At 39.4% G+C, this 21,727-nt stretch overlaps 1 protein-coding gene across 7 annotated transcripts in view; it reads right to left on the reverse strand.

Moving 5' to 3' along the window:
• KIAA1328 (KIAA1328 ortholog) overlaps positions 1–21,727 on the reverse strand; it is a 177,017-nt gene that overhangs the window by 106,957 nt on the left and 48,333 nt on the right. The window lies entirely within an intron of this gene.

Below are 21,727 nucleotides of genomic sequence, written 5' to 3' on the forward strand. Positions count from 1 at the left end.
AACCTGCCACAAAAATATCCAAGTCCTTCAGATGCTATGGGGGCACACATGTACAACGGGAACGCAGTCTCTAGACAAATGCAGAGGTAATGATAAATATTTTCATCATCTGCTTTACAAAAGAAACAAAGAAACAGAAAATGTTATAAGGGTGAAAAAAACCAATAGGACAACAAGTCGTGCAGATTTGCATTCCACAGAAAACAGAGTGTGCCTAAACGCTCACATCAGATATTTCTTTAGGCTTTCAGGAGCACAAATATTGGATTTACAAGATGTTAGTTACCTGGGAGAAGTGGCACTTGGCATTTCACTAAATTGTAGTTTTATATCCAAGAAATATGCATTTGAACATATCCCAGTAATACGTTTCGCACAGTTTGTTAATAAAGTATTGAGGTTGTTCGTGGGAGGGGGGGAACAAAAAAAATACTCTGTTTCATAAATGCAAAGGTTAAGATTTCAACAGACACATTTACATGTCACATGGCGAGTACTATATATTTTACAGAATAAATTAGTTAATTTCACCACCGAACGTAAGTCATAGAATTAAGAGTTCATTTATGGCTCTTAAGAGATAATAACCTCAGTGGAGGCAGAGCTGGCTTTGAGAAGAGGGACGGCCAGCACGCAGCGGTGGCATGCTTGCAGATTTCCAGGGAGAGAAACATTGGGCAGGGAACAAAGAGCTTCTTACGGGTGAGGCTTCAGGAGAACGCACAGCCAAACTAACGCTCAGCTGCTGCCAAAGGCACTCTTCAGCTCCCTCCAGGAGCCTCACTCTCTCCATCTGCACCAGCTCTGGAGCTCTCCCAAACCCATCGCTAATCCCCAGGGCTTAGTGAGCCGCATGAGTGCATCCAAGGGTCAGTTAAGCACAAGCACTGGCACGAAGGAAGCAGAGGAAACATTCAGCAGGAAGAGGCAGCTACTTGTCTGGTGGATCCCTCCACCGTGCAAAGTCTTGGTCCTGCTCTTCCTCTGCTATGCCTCAGGCTTTTGCGTCTGCTAAGACCACAACAAACAAAACCACCTTATTCCTCGCTGAAAAAGTTCACGCTGCTCACGCTTGCCTTGCTCACAAGTTGACAGACAGCCACAGACCTTTGCTTCCCCTGAATTTAGAAGAAAATAAGAAGTGGGAGGAAAACGTCACTCTGTAGCATACACCGACCTCCTGTACAACTCCCAGCACAGTGTTTCCACTGCCTCTTTAACTATCGGTAAGGCCCAGCTTAGAACTGGGGTATTTTTCCCAGAAAGCTTTTGAGTTCTTCAGATCAACCTCTATCTCTTTCTGTCAGCAAACTCCACCTTCCAGCTGCTCGGACACTCACTGGCTTGTTCATCTAGAAGAGAGGTTTTGAAAAGTACTAACACCAGGTCACTCTCAAGGCTGAGCTGTTTGCTGAAGTTCTGCCTTTCTCAAATCAGTTTTTCTAAGAGACAAACAAAAATAGAGGATTCTTTTCTTTAGAAAGACTTTTCAGCCTGTGCCATTTAAGAAGTGCTTGGTTTTACCACCCTTTATTTTAAGGGAACGAACACATTTAAGCAGATTCCAATCATGGGAATTTAAGGCAGGAAAAAAAATTCCATAAAATATTATCATAAGAGGAGAACACTACTAATAAAGAGATTTTTTGGCCATGAAACTAGCAGCAAAGACCCTCCTGTGCTGTCACAAAACTCCTCCCATAGGGACTTACTCCTCAACAGTTTGTCACAAGCATTTTGGGGAAAGACACAAGCTCCAGCACTCACATTTTACACCTGGAGAAACTGTGGCACGGGGAGCCTTTGGGCACGTCTGCACACACAGGTGCAGCCCAGCAGCCCCATGCTGCACACGCCAGCTCCAGCACAGAAGTCTTGTAGCTGCAGAGCAACTCACAGCTCAGGCTCAGCATGAACAGCCCAGGTCCATCTTGCAGCTGGTTAGCTTTGAGCACAAGTTCATCCATGCAGACATGTCTTAAGAAACTTCCCAAGCATCAAAAAGAAAGATAACAAGGGATCACAGATCCCCATAGTTCCTGACTGTAGCTCTGACTTAGGGCCTCCTTCCATTCTGATCCACGTCTAGAGGAGAAAACAACAGCTACATCTCCATTTTCAGCAACATGATCCTCCAGCCCCTATATTCTCAATAGCCCAAGAGACACTACAGAGATAAGCAAAGTTGAGCAAAGCACGTAAAGGAAGGGGAAAGTCAAACCAGGCATAAGTTTAAATTTAAATAAATCAGCAACAATTTCCACTTTGCAGTAGAGATACAAGGAACCTTCAGGGATATAATTTCAGCACATGATAAACAAAGATTTTTGACATCTGCAATCACAATCCAGTAGCCACAAAACAGGGTTGTTTTTTTAATACCTGCTTAAGGACATGCATCTAGAAAGCTGACTAGTTATCATATTAGCAGCTTCAGCAAAAGTCCAAACTTTCTTCACTGCCTCAAGTAGTCCCTTGAAGACAAAGTCTGTGGAAAAACTAGAGTGGCAAGAAGAAGCTGCAAAGTATCGCTTACACAAGGCTGCTGAAAGGCACCAAAGAAAAAAATCTATTCAGATAGCTGCAGGAAGATACGAGCTTGTCCACTTGCACTCCAGCTATGGGAGTGTAGAAGAAGCCACAAGAAGTCATGCAGTCACAACAGAAAAGCATCTATCACATCATGCTTATCTGAATTTAACTTGCTTTGATGTTTTAAGTTTGGTTGGAAAATGGCACTATGCCATTTCCAGGATGCTGCTGGACTATGCGCGACAACTTGAAAAATGTCAAAGCAAGCTCCTATCTATAGGATAGTCACACCTCTACATCCATAATTTCAGCACTGTGCAGTGCTGTGGCATTGCAACAGTTACCCAATAGCCCGAAAATGCCTTACAAAATGCCTCAGACAAGTAAGACTCGTCTAATTTAAATGCTCGCTTCATTTAAATGCTTCGAATGCAAGGGAATAGAGTTTGCAGAGCCTGCAGAACCCCAGTGGGCCACAACAGCCTCATGGCAAACTCCGCTGTAAGTGTGCTCAGTCTGAAGTGAACCCACGTTTTTCCATGCATCATTCAAGCAGATATTTTCTCAGTATTTTGACGTGAGGCAATGAGGTTTATTTTCTACCTTAATATTTTGTATATCAATGGGAGAGAGATACCATGCCTTTTGGGAAAGAAGCAATATGTATGTCATTCTGATTTCCACCTGCAGGCTCCCTCTTCTTCCTAACCAAAGAAAGGATTAAAATAATGCCGCTTCAACTACTTACATATGAAAAGTCATATGAATAAAAATAAACTGCTGATATTAATGAATTAACATCTAAAAGGAGCACTTTAAAATATAAACTAAGATATATTCTAAGCTCTTTCCTTTAGAATTAAACAATTACATACTTCACTGCAAGCTGACCCACATTTGATTTTAATACAGCATTTGTGTTCAGCACGTACACAATCCTGCATTTTGACAACCTCATCTCAGAAACGGAACAACAGGATTGCATTTCAGGATCAAACCATCCGGGCACAGATGAAAGTCAACACCAACACATTTCTTCAGCCTTTAAAATTAAGAGAAATAAAATAAGTGTCTTGAACCTACGTGAATCATTGTTCTGTGAAAGGGTAAAGACTAGTAACTTCTACGAAGGTTTATTATCTAAACTCTGAAGATGCTGCAAAGACTGAAGGTAATAAAATGTTTTATGAACAACTTCACTTCACTCGTTCTTATATAACTGAGTTTATGTGGACTCTTTGGCACAGCGATGCTAAGAACCTGTAGGGAACTTTCTGCACAGCCACTTTTCAATGTATTAAAGAAATCATCTGGCGCAGGTCTGAGCATTACGACCCCTCAGTTCAAAACACAATCTCCTCCTGATGCAAAATCCTCAGGAAGCACATTTTTGAAAACACTCTGAAGAAGCGAGTCACATACAATAAGAGAGTGATCTCCAGACTGAAGACCCGAGCAGTTACGTTTTAATTTCCACTTGAATATTTTAATGTTGTTATCCAGTCAGTAAGTCAAGAATAAAAAGGGAAGATGCACAGGGAGAAAGGTCGTACGGTCCACAAAAGTTAAGAACTTCACTTTTGTTTGACGCATCAGCATTACGTTGGTGAATGCCACAGCTCTCATATCAAGGAATTGCTTAATACATTTCCATTCTGTTTGAAGGGAAATTAAATTTACATTCTTTGGGAATATGGTATTGTAATTAGTTCATGACTTGATTACACTTTGAAGTGAGCCAAGACTGCATATGGTGCATACAAATTAGTTAAGTTATGGCTACCTACCTTAAGGAAAGCCACAGAGTTCAGCACGAAGTTAAGGACAAAGCCAGGGCTGTCCTCCGGACATTTCAGGAAGCATATGGACAAAAAAAAATCCAAACCTATTCTCTGGACTTACTGACATCAGGTGAGAACAGAAATAAAAGAAAATATAGTTTCCTGTAAAGCTGAACGAATTGTCAAATGGTTAAATTCACCAGTATGTCTTATTTCTGGTATGTGCAATTTTGAAACAAATTCTTCTATGAATAGACATCTACCAAGATGCTCTGCTCCACCCAGATGATGTAATCCCAAAGTTCACTTTAAACATACTGAAAAACACTGAGAAACGCAATATACACATGCTGCAGCTAAAACTGGCCAAAGAAAAAGATAACAAGTAGGACCTAGAGAGCAAGGAAAGCATTTAAGCCTAAAAGTAATTCCCAGCATCACATATGGACTCAGAGAAATCTCTGTCATACTTCAAAAATGCAAAAGCAGGTTAGGGTACAGGATTTGATCCCGTGCATAATAATCCTTTCCACAGGATATGCCAATCATAGTGGACAGCTTATCTGCCATGTTCTCTGGTTCAAAGGTGGGTAAGGACAAAAATATCACACACCATCATATGCCAGCAGATGTGCCTGGATCAATAAATGCAAATACCATCTCAGGACTTGCACTTTCCATTTCGAGTGGAAAACACATCTTCGGTCTTATCTTCATTAATACAAACAAAAGGATACTTACAAGCAAAGTAAGAGGAAAATAAATGCTTGTTCTAAAGCCCAGCTGTACTAACGACTTTTTCTAATGAAAAGGAAGGAAGAATAAAACACACACACACAAGGTAAGTTAGGCCACTACTTACGCCAGCAAAAATGTGCCTTCATAACAGCTACCATAAAGAATCTGATGACAGAAAAACTAAGAACCTAATTGCTCAAAATACAGACCCCACAGATCACTGTAACCAGGTACCGGCCCTGGCGTGAGTCATAAAAAAAACGAGTGTGGCTTCAGAACTGCGATGGCAGGAGATTTTCCTCACTGGTAAGTTAGAGTTTCTAACACAGCGGCTCCTTTTAGGGGAGCTTTGCCAATGTCAATAGCAACTTTCTGAATTCAAAGATTTCTCTTGGCAATTGCTTAGATGGCACAGCTACCCAGCCTCTTCCACTAGAAACTGTTAAGGAACTTGTTACTTACACATTTGTGTATCAGCCAGTAAATATATGGTCCTTTTTTGTGGCAAAAGGGAGCCTGGAGATTCAGTCCTACACAGTTACTGTGCAAAACAGCTCCAGCACCAGAGAACAACACCATGCATTTCATCATATACTAAGGAAAATAATCTCAATCTGCACAGTTTCAGAATGCGGAGCCAAATAAGCAGGTATTGCACCTATCACTACCACACAAAACAGCGCTATTTTTCCCTTTACATATTTAGAGCACAAATTAAACAAATAAAGGAATACTGCATAATTTAGCTTTCATTTTCTATCAAATTGCTCATAATTGTAACCATAAAATGATAATATTCTACCATATGTGCATCTGCAAAGCCGACAAAAGCACTGGTCAGCCCCTAGCAGAGCAAAAATGAACCTGTGGCTCCACCTAGCGACCGCTCCGGAGATTGCAGCCCGCCGTACGAAACTTGCACAGAGCGCTTGTCAAATTTGGAGGTGAATTTTCTTACATGGAGGGATCTAACACTTCGCTTTGAAACACGAAAATCCGCCGTGCAATCCTCCTCAAATTACAGTCCTCCATCCACGCAGTCTCAGCTTTACATAAAATACCTATCACTGGAAAGACTTGCTGTTTCAGTGGCAGGCCTTTGTGAGAATTACAAATCTTCTCCAGTGGCCATTGCTACTGTTTACACAAAGCCGTTTGTCACGTCAATACTGCCTGATATTAGAGCAGCCATGTTCTTTGCTCTAATTTGACAATGGAGCTCCTGGCAGAGGCCCGAGGAGAGATAAGGTGCCTTTAGCCTATGTGCAAATCGAGGTATGTGAGAAAGGATTCTCAGCCTGTTATGTTTAGATGCAGTAACAGGAGTTATTTAACGGGATAAATGAGAGCTCAAATCAGATGCATGGAGAAAAGGGGATGAAAAGACATAAAAGAACTGAATGTAAAGCCTGAACTTATTGCAGGCAGAGCTCAAATAAAGAACGGTAAATCAAAAAGTTGTCTGTTTTCAGAGAATGAGGATGTAAGAACACAAAGCAACAACTCTTTTTATAATGAAGCTAATCGTGTTTGTCTCAGTTCCTATCAGAAAGGGGATCACCTGAGAATAGACGGTGGTGTCTGTCTTGTTCCTCCTTTGCAGGAAACAATCAATCATCCTTCTCAATTTTATATACCTGATGTCTCTCACCGAACCTTTTCCTTGCAACTCTCAAATGGAAATAATGCTGATAGAGAAAAGCAGACTCTGCTTTAGCAAAGTAGGCAGCTCCCACCATTTTCAAAACAAGAGATTCCTTGGTCAGATCCTCTCTGGAAGGAAACCCAGCAATGACAGAGAATTGTTTTGTTTGCCGCTATCCCACATGCTTGCCTCTCTGTATCTTACACAGCCTGCATCAAGCTTGGTGTCTTAGTTTCAGGCTGGGACAAAACTGTTTTCTTCAGAGCGCCCGACACGGCGCAGTGGTTTGGTTCCACGAGAAAAACAATGCTGCTTACACAACAGCGCTTATTCTTGCTGCTGAGCCGTGCTGCACAGAGCCAAGGCCATTCTCAGCAAAAGGCCCAAGGAGCTGGGGGGAGGAGAATTAGCACAGCTGGCTTCAACTGGCCCAAAGGGGCATTCCCTACCATGCGACATCAAGCGGAAGGAGTCTTGAGAGGGATGGGCATTCACCTTGCTCTTTTCTGCTATTCGAGGGCTGGGCATTGGTCGGGGTGTGGTAAGGAATTACTTCTGCACCATTTGTTATAAACATTTATAATAGATATGTCATAATTATTACCCTTTTTCTTTTTTCTATCTTAGTAAATAGTTTTATCACAACCTATGTTTTCTACTTTGTTTTTCTCAATTCTCTCCCCCATCCCACTGGGAAGCAAGCAAACAATTGTGTGATGCTGAGCCACCTGCTGGGTTAAATCATAGCACTTGGATATTTCAGCTTGCTTTTTCCCCCCTTTCAAGCCAGAACATACTCAGACAGGAGCGTATCTGACTACCACAAATGGTACAAGTGGTGAGATTAAAATCTACAGACACTGATGGACAGAAATACAAAAAACAAAAAACAGCAAGTCCAGAAACCTTGTTCTCATGGAACTGCCTTCAGTGTTGTAACCAGAACAGCAAGAATGTAAAAACCACAGATCAGATCATTCTAGATAATTTTTTTCTTCTGGAACTATTGCTATTTTGACAGTCTTTCTAACCTTGTTAGAACACAATCTGTTTGCAGTGCTGCTGATGAAAGAAATGCAAACGCTCCTTTTCCTAAAAGGCAGCTGAGGTCAAATCAAATTCCATAGAAGCATTAACAGTAATTTTCAAGGAGGAGTCCCCAAACAAAACAAAACAAAACAAAAAATAAAGGAAATCTTTCCATGTAAGAATGTTGCAAAGATTTTCTTCTGCATAGCAAGTGCTGTATACATCTCTACATATAGAAGTGTTCCAGAAAGACATCAAAGGCTTCAAAAAGTTAGTTCCTTCTTGTAAAAACTGCCCTTAAACACAGCAAACTGAAAAACACTGCTTTCACTGAACTGAAGCCAGTGAAGAAAAGATTTAGTAACAGCCTCATTATAAGGTTCATTGTTGTAGGACTACTTAATATACAAGATTAACACATCTTATCTCCCACTTGCACTGAAACCTATTATACCCCTCATTAATACATGCACATTTCTACATCATTTACAGCACTAAGGTCTCAAATAATATTGTCTGAAACAGGGTGTGTTCTGCTGCTTTTCCTGCTGGTTGGCTATTTTTCCAGTAACAGCATTCCAAAATAATCCTCACAGCTCAAAGCAGAGGACATGACCAGGTAAACTAAGCAGGGCTGTAAAAACTGAAATAAATTAAAAGTAATTTGTTTTGCCTACAGTCTGGATTTCATTTCTTGGCTTAGGTTCTCTCATACCCAGACCAAAATGCAACACATCTACACACAGTAAGACAGGAAACTTCCTCCTTCCCTATCTAATGGATAATGACATTCTTTCCTCATTACAATTCAAGATTTAGAAAGTGAACCACAGCTCCTCAGATTAACAGGCATTCATATTTCTTCCCATCTGGATCACTGGAATAGAGAAGGAAGCTATACCATGCAAACAATGCAACACTGTCCCAGATGAAACACACAGAAACATCTGCACCTGCAAAATAAACCATGACAGAGCAGCACAATGTACCTTAACACTACGGGGGGTGGATCAGACAAGGAAGAATAGACATTTTTACATTCCGACTCGACTAAAAGGATCAGCTTGGTCCTTCCTCTCACACAAAAGGGAGACTTGTTTTGTGCCAGATAAATACAAGGGCTCACTAAGACACAAACGCTCTGTTTCCTCTGGAAGCATTGCAGGACAGAGTATATGCGTTTATCCAGAAACAGAACAAATGAGTTCAGATGTTAGCAGTCTTCTGTACTCCTGCCCACCAGGGTCCAGACAAACAAAAGGAGGTGGTTTTCCACTGAGTTCCCCTGTACTGTGAAACTACTCACCACGGGGAGCTGTGAATGTTTATGTGGACACTCCTACACAAATTTCTAACAAAAAAATCCATTTGGTGCTATTAAATAGAGAGATATATTCTGACTCTATTTCTGAATGGCCAGCTTATACACACTGGGAGACAAAAAGATTTTCAGATCAAATGATTAATATTTATTCAAGAGAAATAAAATAAATGACCTGGAATGGTTCCACTGGGAAGCAAAGACAACTTCCAGGAGTCCAGTGAACAGTGCTTGGGATTTTCTCCCACTCTTGGAGACTAAGATGCTTAATCTGGCTGAATAGTTTTGTGTTGGAAAAAAGGGTCTTTCCAGGAGAACTATGTGCAGTGACAGTGACCCATTCACATTTGCTTCACTCTTGTTTCGAAGCTTATACGCCTTCAGGTAAAAACAAGCTCCATGACGTTCTACAAGTACAGTCTCCTGGGGGAAATAAAACATAAACTTCTCATCCTTATATCCTCACACTTACTACCACAGGATAATAGCTGGCATTCTGGAGGTGTTCTCAGTTTCTTATGTGGAGCATCCCAAGATACACAGCTGGATGAGTTTCAGCCAAAGAAGTCCAACATATTGGTGGGGAAGGAAGAGAACCTATTCTCCACTGGTAGGGCTTTTTTTCTTCCCCTATTCCTCTTAAAGGAAGATTAGTAAGTGTTAGCCTTTAGGACATCAGTGCTGGAAGCCCTGTGCTTCAGAAGAATGCCAAAAAATCAGAAGCGCTCATCAGAATTAAAAATAGCTGAAAAGAGTTTGCACAAAGACAGCTACTGGCAGCAAGAAAATGATACTTTCAGATATCCTTCTCTCACTGGATTAATATTTGAGTAAGCAAATAGCTCTTTGGCAAATTCTTCTATTATTGGAATACAGACAGAATCACAGTCAGATGCTTCCATGCATACAGCCACACTCCATAAAAATAAAAATGGGAAATCTGTGATCCAGGGCATCTGCAGATAATGCAGGGCTCACCACAGATGCTTGGAAGAGCTCAGTCAAGTCAGTTACTGAAAAGGCTTTCTTATAAAATATATTCCCATGATTGTCATAAATTTCTGAGCCATCAAACCAAAGACATTAGAAGGAAATGGAAAAAAATGCTCAAGAAACATTAAAAGATTTTATACATTAGGGGACTATAAATATCTGAGAAATTATGGGTATTTTCCAGACCAACAGGTCATCAAGGTAACCTGCACACCAAGGCATATCAGAATGTCTGTTTCTCGTCAACAACTAGGAAAAGAAAATCAGTGTACATGACTGCCTTGCAAGGGCCCTAGATTCAGTCACTGGCTTTCAAGAAGGGTATTATGAATAAAATAAATTCAGAGAACCACTTACTTTTCTCACAGAAGTTCAAAATGCAAGACAAGAAAGCGTTCTGCATCAGTAAGCTGGAATACAAGATCCTGCAGGTCTCAGGTGACATTTCTGCCATGTCCCAGGCACAAACAAAAGCTTTCAGCAAACAAAGTGTTCCCATTGATAAGCATTGGTGAGACCACAGAGGAATGACTGCTCCCAAAGAATTAACTTCGAAAGTGCAGAGTTAATTTGGATGCCAAGATTGCAGCAGAGTTGCTCTGTACCTTTCCTCAATTTCAATAGATCAAGGAAACACTCTTGCCTTTTACATCTCAAATGGAAATTTCATCTGATGTTAACAGTTAGAAGATCCATCACTGCAGTATAGCTTACAGGTATCAATGGGCAAGATTGTTTGGCATCATCCTGCACTGTCAGTCTAAGAGAGAGAATAATTCATAAAGGGAAAACTCTCAGCTGCAGAAAAGTTACGAGATTTTGGTAACTTCACTGGAGCCCATGAGTGCGGGTAAGAGAATTCATATGTGGCAGATCTCAAAGCACTTTCCACTACAGCTTCTAATGTTACTGTTTTGAGACAATATTCTGAACTACTGTGCTCTGCAATAGTAATGAACCATTGTGGTCTGACTCCACAGTCTTATCTCTTCCGAAACCAAACATTTTCCACGTTCGTTTTCATTTGTTCATTTGTTTGGGGGTTGTTTGGATAACTTACACAGTTTTCACCAGTGATTCATTTCATATATTCTCTCCCTTGTCCTTCCAAGGACTGAGATGAGAGAGAACGGAAGCAAGTTATGGGCAAAAATTAAAGCATTAACTGTACTTTAACACGTCTGCCTCTGAAGTGAGAGGGAACAGACAGCACCGAAACATCTTCAGATCTGACAGGTTGCTCTGCTACCGATCTGCACTAGCAGGTGAGACATGTCACTCCGTGACAAGTATCAGAAATAAAGAAGCTTAATGAAACTGCAAGTGTTTCAAATGATTCCTCTCTATCATGAAACAAGAGACAACAAGCAGTTCTAACAAAACGTGGAGATTTTTCTCCCCAGAGCTGCAATGCTTTAGAATTAGCACTTTGTGTGTGCATGTTCTTTTAAAGTCTGCATTTATTAAGGAGCAAAACAACCATGCATCTTAAATGCCAAAGAAATACGGATCCATAAACAATGCCACATTTCTATTGGTACCTAATCTAAATATTTATGTAGTAATTTACCAGCAGAAGATGTAAACTATTCCTTAAATGTTACATTGCACTAAAGGTTAACCACGTGATACGTTTTTACCATGAGGCTCTGAATTATGCTGAAGACAAATTTTTGTTTCCAGTGTAAGTTTTGGTGTTGAAATGGATAGTCAGAGACAGGAAGTCAGTCACTTCTCAAAGATGAGTGCTGAAGTTCCAGCTTAGTCAGTGTTGTTTCAGACTGCCATAGGCCATGCAACTCAGCAGCATACTGAATGAGAGAGCAAGGACCATCTTCTTCATGACTAGAAGCACTAGAAAAAGACCTGTTAGTGAGGCTTGGTTCCAACCAGAAGGCTAACAGCACAGAGCTTTGCTTAGAAATGAAACCTCCATTGACATAAGCAACAACCAAAAAGGTTGTGTACACACTGTTATTAAGAGAAACACAAAATGGAACAGCAGAACTTGCCCCACTAGAAATACATGCCCTCAGATTTCTAACAAAAACTTAATCCTTCTCTTCCCAGTACTTTATGTGGAAATTCATGATCCACCCCTCACACGCTCCTATGAAGTCCTACTTCTCTTTCTCTCCATATCCTGCTACAGCCATCATCATATATTCATGGCCTTAACCATTCCTTTTGGTTCCTCCCTAAGCTCTCACCATCAGGCCTTCTATTCTTAAAACCTTTAATAATAGACAGTTTCCAGCTTATCTTCTATTTTCTCCGTTATACAAGTTCCTGCTTCAGAAATTTTATTTCTGCTAACTTCTTTTCCAATTCTCTTGATCTTTACATGATCTTCCATGCTGAATACTTTCTTCATGTCATCACTTTCCTCAGATAGCAGACCTTTGAAGATCACTACAGGATCAGCCATGTAGGCAGTGATACAAAGACTTTTATGGTGTTTGGCATTTTCACTAATGGACTCACTTCCATTTGCACTCCACTGAATAAAAACCATATTTGTGTTAACTGTTCTGCCTCTACTAATTTAATTCCGTTTCCAAGATGAAAATGGAGGTGGGACAGAAAACACACTTAAGTGGTTTTCTAGGAGGAAAATATTTTCCACTGTTTGGAGAGTAAGAACAAATTAAACAGTATTGTCAACATTACCACCTCCTACACTGGAGCCCTTGGGAAGAGAAAAGTTCCCCAGCACTACACACGAGGTACTCACAAATAAACATCTCAGTGCTTTCTGAATGTACTCAAGAATAAAAACAGTAAGAATGGTTAGAAAACAGAGCCCATCTTATTTACGCTTCCTTTATGACTGTTAGAGCACAAACCCTTAGCTCATCAGCAGGAAAGCCCTGTTTTTTTTCTTCCCAGATACAGCTAATCAGAGTAACACGAGCAGATCTATTAGTGTTCCCGGCTTCAGCGAGACATGAAGTGCAGACTTATTGATGGAATCTGCATTTTTGGGTCTCATCTGTTCTGCTTGAGTAAGTTTGCAATTCTGAAGCAACATTTTCAGACACTGGTATTTTGAGCACCATTGCTCTTTGGGACTATCTTTCACCTCTACTTCACCATATCTAGCTCTAGAAACCTCTAGGAAAAAGAAATCTAAGAAGCTAAACATTCATTCTTAAAATGCAGTAAAGCCTCTCATTTCAGTGATATACTGGAGAACCCACAATGTATTACAACTGATTAGTGCAGAAAAGAGGTACAGAACACCACCGAAAATATGGCTTATTTGTATGCACACCATCATTAAATATGTTGTTGGAATTAAGTAGCTTTCAGAAGAGAGATTCATAGCAATTATCAGAAGTAAAAGCAATCCTCTCCAATACCGGTGTCTACTTCCTGTTCAAAGAACTACAGTGGGAAAACTGCCCTATTACAAATAATTGTCCAGCATCAATCATTGAGCTTGTATTTGTTACTTTTAAGTGTATAAGCTGTAACACATAAATATACTGCTTTTTTTCAACCAAATAACTGAATGCATTTAAAATATTTTGCCAATAAACAAATGCCTGCACCTGTATTTTGTTAGAAACCTTCCAATTCCACCTCTTGTAATTGCAACATAGAGCTAGTCATTTCTAGGAAAAGAAAGCATTAGCTACTCATCTCAAAAAGCTCTATTAAAGCCCATTTGAGAGACTATGGGGCTGTACTTCACTGTTTTTTCCCTTTCAGTGCCTATTAGTAGCTAGGCTCAACCTCAATACTGGTATCTGCTGAACACACTCTTATGCAAAGCCTGTGTGCAGACCTACCCAAAGCAAGTGCATCCATCCATTTTGTTGCAAAGGGCTGGGAGAAATCTGCACACAGGCACAGTTTCTTCCTGATGCCCAGTTTTATTTCTTGCCTTTTGCTTTTGAAAAATAGTAGAGGTGGTGGAAATGTGTATTCTATTTCTTAGATTTCACTGTGCTCCTTCTGTATCATAGAACATGGCAAATACTGTCTCTACACAATATCCCCAGTACTTACAATGCAAAATACTTTACGACACTTCTAGCTCTGGGAAAAGAGAAAATGGAGCATGAAATAAGAAATATACTAGCAGAACAATATTCACTGACACTGGTTAAGTCTATATACTACTGCACAGGGAAAGCATTAGTATTTGGAGGTTTAAGTTATTTTTATTTTTTGTTCTAGCTATGTTTGCCCAGCTTTTCTGATGTCAATGGTATGTGAGTTCTTACAGCTTTTCATGCAACATGCAACCCAGAAGCTAAACTGATCAAAGCATGCCAAAATCCAACATACATACATGTTCTCATTCAAGTGACAATTTATTTAGTTATGGCTATCCAAGGAATGTAATTCTCCTCACAGTTTTTCATAAATCTGTAGGCCCTACAAAAAAGATGATCACTTTTTTTGGAAGAGTCTGATCCCAACCACAGAGCTAGCAATAATCATTCCTTTTCTCACAAGAGCCAAGATAACAGATTCACAAACAATAAAGCCATAAATATAGAAAAGAACTCATAAAGGAACAACACAACTGAACAAGGATTGAACTGAGTTGAAAAAGTTTTAAAAAATTACTCCTTGCTTCCCATAGCCAGTGCTGAAATTGAAAGAATATCTCACAAAAAAACATATTCTTAAAGTCCAGCATATACAAGCAATATACAATTTAACTTGTACTAATTTGGCCAACCTTGTACTGATATTGGATAATATACTCTTGCAGTCTATTTTTAATGAACAATAGCTACCAAAAACCCTTGCAGAAACATACGCAGGCAATGACAGAACTCTAAAAACGCTCACAACTAACAAGTAAGAGTTGAGCAAAGTCAAATTAAAAGAAAATGCATTGCAGAGAAAGAAAAAAAATGCTTTTCAGGCCAATCTTCAGAACCCCAGTCCCATACAGGGAGCAATCTGAGTTGGCAGTTCACAGCACCTGATCTGGCAGTCAGCAGGGAAGGCATGGGGACTCTATGCCCAAGGAAAAGTACAGGGGCAGGTAAACCAAGCGGGACCAGATTTCCTTACATCAGCTAATCAAGACTGCATCAGATCATACATAAGTATCACATGCCACATATGGGATAAATTCAAAGAAATGCAACTTCAAATTCACAAAACCACATTCAGTACCACAATTTGCTTGTCATGTAGACTATAACCAGTACAAAAGCCTTCAGGTTCCAGTGGTACTGCTGCATCCTTCCTTGTGATTGAGATAAGATCTTCCTCACTTTCTTTTCCCTATTTTCTTTTCTCCTCCATATACTAGAGAAAACAACAGACCAGCACATCACTGAGTGGACTATAGTAACAAATCTGGCTAGAAGTTATTATAGGCAATCCACAAAGGCTTCAATCTTTTATTACTGATTTGCTTAAATAGTAAATCAGACATGCTCTAATGAAATAGGCAGCTTGGAATACACAGCCCTGACTTACCAAGGACTTTCTCATCAGGTATTATTTAAAGTATAAAAGGCATAAAATAAGTGAAAACAAAGATAAAATGCTACAACATTCATTACCAACAGGTTTGGTACAATACTGACAGTACCATAGCTACAGCATTGGCAATTTACACTGTGAATGAATAAAACAATCTTTAAAAATCACTCCGCATTTTTGTTTTCTTTCACTGGCCTGGGGAAGAGTCCTTTACCCCCCTTCCACCTCCCTTCACATCTACCTGGACGTTCTTTCAAGGGACAAGTGGCCTTTTCACAACTTCTGACAGATTTCCAAAGATCACCACTCAGATGTTGGAGTATTTCCAAAGCGCTCAAGGAAGCACCCCAACTACCCTTTACATGCTAAGAAAATATAATTAAAAGCACAAATTAGGGCATCAGGAAATTATCTTTACAGCAATCTTATATATAAACTGCCACAAAGGGACAATAGTGTTTTATTCCATTTCCTAAATGTAGGAGAGATTGGATATTGCCAGGGGAAACAGCAAAACCAGAAGACAACTTTCAGCATCCAAAGCAGATAGTTCTACATAGGTACCACTTAGGTATGTTTTTCATTTTATTCTCAAAAAGCAATTAAACTTATTCATACAAAGCAGGACTGAAATAAGATGCTTAAATGCATTGTCTATACACATTTGTTAGAAATGTCTTGGATTTCTCACCACACTAATGAACACTTCCTAAACCATCCTGAAATAACCTCACGCCACAAACAACACACAGCAGTCACCACTGAGATGCTGACATTTGCTGCAGGGCTCGTACTGCTACACTGAATTGGGGCACATAATCCACCTCTCTTTTCTAATTTGACTGGAATCTATTCCAGCCTGTAGAAGAACTGTAATCTTAACTGCACAACATGTATATTTTTCCCTTGATTGCGCCTACTTGTTCTTTCAAGGGCATTCCCATTAGGAACAAACACTTCTCCATCCTCTCTCCCCCTTAAAGCAGAGTGAAAATAATCATATCAAGGGAAACTTATTACTGTTTCCAAATTGCGTCTGGCTCTCAGCAGGCACACTCTCCAGGCAACAGTTTTGCCGCCACATTATGACTAATTTTTTTTCTTCAGATGACATTTTGTACTGTAAGTAGGTAGAAGAAGGACAGATAGACATGATTTGGGATACGACAGAACCTCCTCTGCCAAGTGAAATAGCAGTGCTTCCCCTCCCTTTGCACGCTCCTTCAAAGAAATTCCCTTTTCACTCCAGAGAACAGTTTCTCAGCACACTGCCCACATATGAGGCACAGAAACACTGATCCTTTCACAAATTAACTTTGTAAGAGAAGGATGAAACCTCTAGTTTGTTCAAATTTGGAGCTCACACTTACTTTGCATCATGAAGAAATTAAAAAAATAAAATAAAATAAAGGCAGGGGAGAGAACAAAAGAAACCCAAAAAGCAGTCATTTGGTTTCTGGCTACCTGGACAAAGCACATGTTGTCTAATGCTGCCATCTGCCGTCCACATATAGCAGCAGTGCAGCTCTGGAAGAAATAAACAATTTCAGGAGTATTATCCAGACTGTTCTCTTCCACAACTAGTATCTCCTGGATCACCATTTTGAAAAGCCAAAGGCTCTCCACATTCTTTTCTATTTATATTTACAGTTTCCCACAATCCTTACAAATAGATGCAGCAGCATATTTAAAATAAACTGTTTCTGACAGACAAAAAAAAAAAAGACACGTCCATCAGAACAAAGTACTGCACATACAATTTTTTGATTAGGAGATAAAGAGCAACTTTAAAATTAATTTGAACACTGCCAAACCTGCTTCAATATCAATTAACAAAAACTTCTCCAAGTCACAAGTAGTACTGAACAAGTTTATCCAACTACATGCCAGGAAATTTCGTATAGCTTCTAGGTTTTCCAAGAGAATATACACCAACACAGACATGAAATTTGGCAAGATGAAACAACCATTTGAACCGACAGAAAGGGCTCCAATATTTTAACATTCATATTTTAACAAATCCTTATGAGTAACACAAGCAGGGAAAGTAGATTTCTTTTTGTGGACAGGAAAGAGGGATACAAACAGCACTCCAAAATTGTATAAATACGAACAGAGAGTACTGCAAATCAGAAAGCAAATGGAATGAAATTGCGAGCCAGGTTCTAGCCTTTATTCTGTAAATATAAGAACAGCAACTCTCAGACTGCACACGAGAGGCTGCACGTTGCCGTTCTATCTACTGGTAAGCCTCAAAGCCCAGCTCCTATTTGAAGAGTGTTTAGTTTCCCATTAAGGGCAAGCTCAGAGGTACTACCTAGATGTATCGCTCTTAACTGAACATTACACTATTCTTTGTATCACTAGCATCCCAAACACCCCTAACTAGATTAGATACATCTTCTTCCGTTCTACAATCTTGTGTTCCTAACCTGAATAACACACTTGCTCCACTCATCAAGAGTCTCCAGGAAGCAAGCAGCAGGATCCCTGCCCACTTGCAGAGATGTTTTGGAGAAGCTGTAGCAGTCATCCTTGTTGATTCCAAAACTCAGGCATGCAGCCCTCCCACGTTCACAGCAACCATGCTCCTCCTGCTTAGGGAAGTGAAAACAAAAACCTACCAAAAAAAAAGAAAGAAAAGCAAGAGAAAGAGAGAAAGAACTAGCTAAAGGTTCAGGAAAACGTACTACAGGCCTGAAATGAAATAAGGACTCAGTAAAAAGACAACTAAGCAGCACCCTCAGTTTAAGCCCTGCATGATGCTCAGATCCCATTTTTTCCTCAGAGCACCATCTCATGTCAAACAAAACATAATTGCAAGCTAGCTCCTTAAAATTATTTTGGCCAACAAAGAGCAACTCTTCAGAACAAAAGTGTTCAAATACCATAGCTGAATTATCAAATTTTAAAAATTACTGATGCAGTCAGATTTACGGCGGTGGTGCCACAAAGACTGTCATGAACAACAAAGCCTTGAAGTCACAAAACCCTCTTCGAAGGCTGGCTCCAAGCTGCTATCACTTTTAATTTTCAACTATTATGTACAGCAATTGTAAGTGAAAGGGCTGGGTATGCCTGAAGCACTTTGAATCAAAAATAAATAAAATTATAATACAAAAGAAGATCCTGTGATCCAGCTTCAAAAAAAAAAAAAAAAACGCAATTAAAATGATTTACACCCGGCTTATTTCTTTAACTGTATGGAGGGAAGGGATTTGTAAAGAACAGAAAAATCTGTATGAGTCATTTACATATTGCAGATATGAAAGGCCATGTTGCTGCAATACATGCCCTTATAATTCTGATTTCTGTTCCTTGTGACAGTAAGTATCACTGAGCAGATTTAGATATTTCTTCTAATTGTCCAAAAATGGGCTGACCTTGGTCACTAAACACTTTCCATTGGCTAAACTAAACAAAATCTTTTTTTCTTATAAACTTGTGGAATCCTTCAATACTACAGCTCAGAGTCTGTGTCCTCAATCAGGCACTCATAGGTTTCCAAAAATGTCACAAGTCAGGAGGGCAATCAAAATCAAATCACTTTTCCCTCAGCAGGTATTCATAACACATTCAGCTTGCTGTGTTTTTCATTGTTTTAAATCTGTAATGTTCTCTTCAATTTGTAAGTTTTTAATTGGAACAACAAGAAAAGCAATTGTTCTCACATTTTTGGTAACTCTTGGGAACACAGCATCACTACGGGCTTGTTACTGAGTGTTTTACTCAATAGAGTCTGTCAGTTTGACGCAGTTCTTCTCACCATCATTTTTTTTGGTCACAATCATTTCACCCAGACTTTTCCTATATCCTATCTTCCCCTTTATTAGAGCCAGGGACAAGCAGACTTTCATCACTGCTCACTGCCTGTATCACTTCATTTAAGTACCTACTATAGAAATTCAGACACTAAATGGACAGAAGGTACTCAATCCAAATTATTTACATTTGAATGTGAGCTTTGCAGTAAACTGTCCATCTCATTTCTCTCCTCATTATGATAAAAAGCCAAATTTTTATTTTCTCTAAAAAACATTCCCCAACCCTTCCTGAATTAAGTCATCTAAAGAAACCCAGTGTTTCAGTTCGGTCTAATGGTTGGTCTTTGTTGTTTCTATGTTTCAGCTGTCACTTGTTGGCTTCACCTTCTTACTGCATCACTTCAGTACTGTTTCCCTACTTCACTATCAGCATTGTTTTCAGCCATTACTCTCAGTGCTCTTTGGGTTCAAACAAAACCTACAACTGCTTTCAAAGACATTCTGCATAGAAATTAACATCAGCTTGTGCTCTTCATTAACAGCTCCTCTGCAATCCCATCTATTAAGTTGCCATTTTTAATTATACTGGTTCGCAAGATCTTTGGACAGCAAGTGTACTTAAAACATTGTAAACATGCATGATTAACACCAAAGCAGCAATACAGTTCCAAACAAGTCACATTTGAACTAGAAAATATAAGGCTGCAGAAGTAAAACACCAGTGCTTTGAATTAAATTTCAGATTAAACAAGGCAGTAGATCAGAGATCTCCAGTGTGCCATGCTCAATATAGCTCACATTGCTACAATAAGCAGCAAGCAGTGCTCTCACAGAATATTCCAATCGGTTTTCAAAATAAATCTCAAGTAGGGGGTGTAATAATCAAGTTGGTAAACTCAATTTGAACATGAAACATATTGATTTCTTCTGTGGCTAATCACCATCATGATTCTAAATTATAAAGATCAGAAATTCTCTTCTCCCTCAATGCATACAGTAAATTGCAAACCAACAACAGTCCACAGAGCTGTAATTGCTATCCTATCAGGATAAAAACGCCTACTTGTCCTGTTGTTTTTGTCAGTCCATCTTCTCTGCACATTTTTCCTCTGCTTGTTTACTTTACCTGCTTATTTATCACAAATTTCAACCGAGTATCTTCACGGATTCTGTGTATCTTCATGCATCCTTTTTGTAACTGATTTTTTAAAGCATAGTCATCCCATTTCAAGTTCCTTTGCAAATACAGGTTTTTACTAAGAGCTCTGCAATTCTCAGGCAGGAAGATAAGCACTATCAAAGGTCATCATTAAAATACAGAACTAACTATATCCATCGTAACTATCAGTACCTACTTTGATTTGGTTGCTTTTCAGCCCTCAAATTTCACTTCCAGTATGTACTTAGACTGTGAACTCTTCAGGCTTTTCAATCTGATTTGCCTAACAGTTTTGATACATTAATACATGCATACTCTACAACCTGGATTATTCTTTCCAATTCTGTTCATCTGCATTTTTCCAAATTTAACACTATACATGGACAGTCTTGACTAAGTGCAGCTGACAATACATCCACAAAAGCCTCACACATCTTTGTTGAGTTTACTGCAATAAAAAGCAAAACTCTGTCTGAAGACAGTAACTGAGTTAAGTTCACACAGGGCTCACTTTTGGGGCATGAAGAGTGGCAGTTTTCATTTTGCTTCTGTAGAAGATACCACCATCCACAGCAGTAATGTTGAAGCTGTTCAGTCTGAAAAGAATCTGCCACATTCAGAGATGAGGGCACACAATAAGGGAAATCAGGATTCAGTAACAACTGAGATTTGGTTCGAAGCATGAATGCAAATGGAACCATGACAGGGTACAGCATTAGAAGATCCCGAACTATGAATTTTGTCTTTAACTTTCACTATGGTAAAAATGGTAAATATTATTCTTCAGTAAAGAATGTCTTGAAAATCATAGCAGCACCAATAATTAAATATCGTGCATTCAATTATTTTCTTGAAGGTCATCTGCAAATGGAAAGCAAGTTCAGAAAGAATAGTATTTCTTTTTAAGAGAGGGAAAAAGTACCCCACAGATTATGCTTATTCTCAACACCCACCAAAAGAAAGCATGGACCTTCCTGAGTTATCATTGAAATTATGATTTCATTATAACTGACTGCTATAAACAAAACAAAAAAAGCTCCTTTGAACCAAACATCCCGCTTCTAGCACACAGCACAGTATTTCTGTTCAAACAATGCAGGTGATACTTCTTGGGAAAGAATTATCCTTTTTACCAAAGCAGCAGAAATATTTCCCCCATTCAGCGCTAATCCCTTCTGGTGCCTTATCATTCCTGTAAGAAAAGCCTACACAAAGGGCTGAAGGCACAAGGACAGGCTGCTCTCCTGAACATCTTGCTGAGAATACCCTTTCATTTTCACCATTTTTACTTCATGGCTAATTTGGTGT

Source organism: Meleagris gallopavo, chromosome Z (genome assembly GCF_000146605.3).
Source record: "Meleagris gallopavo isolate NT-WF06-2002-E0010 breed Aviagen turkey brand Nicholas breeding stock chromosome Z, Turkey_5.1, whole genome shotgun sequence".
NCBI lineage: Eukaryota > Metazoa > Chordata > Aves > Galliformes > Phasianidae > Meleagris > Meleagris gallopavo.